The sequence below is a fragment of the Gouania willdenowi genome, chromosome 7 (assembly GCF_900634775.1).
Source record: "Gouania willdenowi chromosome 7, fGouWil2.1, whole genome shotgun sequence".
NCBI classification, from domain to species: domain Eukaryota; kingdom Metazoa; phylum Chordata; class Actinopteri; order Blenniiformes; family Gobiesocidae; genus Gouania; species Gouania willdenowi.
Genome location: NC_041050.1, coordinates 39,530,577 through 39,533,955, shown reverse-complemented (window position 1 = coordinate 39,533,955; position 3,379 = coordinate 39,530,577). Strand labels below are relative to the sequence as shown.

General features: G+C 31.5%; 1 long non-coding RNA gene across 1 annotated transcript; it reads right to left on the bottom strand.

Moving 5' to 3' along the window:
• Positions 1 to 1,008: 1,008 nt before the first annotated feature.
• On the bottom strand, positions 1,009 to 3,062 carry LOC114467519 (uncharacterized). Its single transcript, XR_003674522.1, has 2 exons — positions 2,963 to 3,062; positions 1,009 to 1,650 (listed from the first exon to the last, which is right to left on the bottom strand). It is a non-coding gene; the product is annotated as an uncharacterized LOC114467519 (long non-coding RNA).
• Between the last annotated feature and the right edge of the window lie 317 nt (positions 3,063 to 3,379).

The window sequence follows — 3,379 nt, the reverse complement described above, 5'->3', positions numbered from 1 at the left end:
CTTAATCATTAAAATATGAAAAAATAAAGGTTTGAAATATTTCAGTGTCTTGATATTTTCTTGTTTCACTTTCTGTCTGAAATGAGTGACAAAAGATTTAAGTGTGTTTTCCATTTAGTCACTAGTGTATTTGAACACCATGATTTCATTTTGCCACTGCCACGCTAGACATGATGAATAAAAATCAATAAAACATAATTCTAAATAACTATTTTTAAACTAGATCTATTTGTGTGATAAGGCATATCACTACATGTCATAAAATATTTCTTTAATGTGTTGATAAAACATGGCCTCTGTGTGCAGTTAGTTTCCCCTTTTTACATCAAATCACTTTCTCTTTCCAAAACATGTCATATGAATAGAAGATAAATATTTGAACCCGTAAAACAATACATTAAAAAAACAAAATAACACATTAGGTGATGAAGGCACTCTGTGGTGAATGATACATAAATAAATGTACTTTTAAAATGAAAACTGTCCCTAGCTATGGTCAGTGAATAATAATAAGTTATCATTTGTTTTGTCTTTGTGACCTTTGACCCTTAGAATATGATCCTGATCAGGAATAGTGTCAGACAACCAGTGCACAAACACATGTAGATGTTTTATATAATTAAAGTCTTATAGAGTAGATTTTATTCACTGATAATAACTTTAAAGTGTCAACAATAGTTTAAATTATCATTTCTGAATTTTATAATGAAGGTTGAACTGTTTGCATCTGTTTTTTGTATTTAATTATTAGTAATATTATCTAATTCATAATAATGAGATAGTAAATCATAGAATAATATGGAATGAGCTTCCATAACGACTACATTACAGTTGGTAAAAATATTAATTCATAGCTTCATGGTTTGTTTCCAGATTACTCTAACATGACACTCTGCTGCCCCCTAGTGTTAGTTACTATGGTTACAGCTGTTGTCCCTCTCACTATAGGAAATAGAAATTAATGTATTTGTTATATTTTGCTAAAATAAATGAGGCCAAACAATCTTCTGATTATTTCTAAAAGCTGTATTCTTTATCAATTATAATATCATAACAAGTTACATATGCATCACACTATGTTTTTGTTCTGATGCCATAAAACAATATGTTTTTATTCATTTGTCAGTAAAAAACAAGCTTCATTTGTTTTAAGTTTAAAAACAAGACATTATATTAATCATTGAAAGGCTCTGGACAACAACACAAACTCCTCAGAAGCGTAAACATAAGGACAAACCATTGATCTGTGACGTTTTTAGGAAAATAAAACTTCTACTTCTCCTCAGTCTTATTGTTCCCATCAAAGACGTGTTTCTCTTTGGATTCATCATCATCATCATCGGTGATGCTCACTTTTCTCCTTTTCTTCTGTTTCCTGTTGCTTTTCGTTGTTATTTTTACACATTGGCGACTGCTGTAAACATTCATGACTTCTGTCACAGTTTGAACTGATAAATCCAACAGCTCGGCTGTTTCTTCCACTGATAAACCACTGATGTGGGTTCCAAATATTTGGCCCTTTGTAAAGTCAGATAAATTATTCATGATGATAGCAGTGGGCGTGGCTTCCTCTCTCCTTGCATCAAAGCTCCAGGTTGTATGAATGAAGCTGTGATGTCACTGCTGACTCTGTCCCCCTCAGCTTGGTCGCTGCAATAAGAGGAGAAAGTCTTCAAATGGACATTTATTGAACCATTCACAGTCCAGTTTATTAGGTACACCATGCTGCTACTGCATTAGATGCATGAGTTCTGTGTCCTGCACAGATTCAATGATGGATACGTTGGGAACGTTCAGTCCATAATAAGACATTCGGATCAAAACGTAGCTACAGATTTGTAATAAATTATGACTTTAATCTTGAACTATTATGACTTTGTTGTCATAAAATTATGATTTTATGAAGATGTGATTTTGTTCTCAAAAGCGCAAAACTTTATAATCCAAATAATAATATTTTAACCCCGTAGTACCAAGGTTTTATTTTTTATTATAATGTGGCCCTAACACACAGTCGTACGTAGAACATTATCGTTGGGTCATTTTCTTTTTTCGCTCAAAAAGATTTAACAAATAATAAATATTTTAGCCTGACAGACACAAAACCAAAGATTTAAAGGAACTAATTTTCATATCAAGAATTTCTGGCGACTCCAAAGACAAAATTACTTTTTCATCAAGTTTGAGCTCTGATATTTATGTTTATCACTGAATTTTAGTTTAACTAGATTTAAAAAGTGAAAGTATAAAAGATCTATTAATTTTTCATAAATTACAAGATACCCCATTTAAACTCCAGGTGACCCGACATGGGGTCCCAACCCCAAGGTTGAAAAACTCTAATTTAGTTGCTCCTGAATATATTTATTTCTATAGTTTTTATCATTTTCCGGTCATCTCACACCTGTAGTGAGACCAAGACACTATTTGTTAATTTTCCACTCTTTCACTCAATGTTCCCCCTGTAATACCATCGCGCACCCCTAGGGGTACACGAACCCCCATTTGAGAAACACTGATCTACCCCATAAACAACTTACTGATGATATTGATAAAACATTGGAAATATTGGTTACATAATATACAAAAATCAACATAAATGTATAAACTGAAGGCGAAAACATACATGCTGATTAAAAAGTCTAATGACAATAACTGAAACCAATTCTCAATGTTTTAGTGTTTTTGGGTCTAAAATAACAATCATGTATTTGTGAATGACTCAGCATTCAGTCCTGGACATGTTTAAAACTATTTCTCACCCCAGGTCACTTTAATATGATTATGAATCATCCTTTGTTAGTTTTAACGAACACTTAAACACAAATAAACACAGATTAAATCACACCAAACGGTTCTAACAGTTTATAAACCCTCTAACATTGTAGCGTATTAAAGCACAGGTTAATTACACTTTAAATTGGTCACTGTAATGTTTATAATATCAATAAGTGATACTTACAGCTGTAAAAGCTCATTAAAAGAGATTATTTTAGTTCGTCTGTTTGTTTTGGTTTGTTTCTTCTTCGTTGGTGATTAGTCATCACTGTGACTCACTTCCGCCCCCTGCGGCACTTCCGTGTCCTGAGGGTCTTTTTATTTCATTTTTATTTAATATAATTATTACATAGCTATACATCAATGTACAACATATATAAACATTAATTAAATACACCATAAAATACAGTTCACCAGACAAATTGCACACAAATAAATAAATATAAGATATAAAATAGAATAACCATCATTGTATATTTTATAAATTATAAAACACACAATAAATTCAGCCTAAATATCAAATAATGTAATTTTCTTGCATGGGCATTTTTAATTTAATTTAGCTAACGTTGAGAAAAATTCTTTGATTTTAAAGCAGACT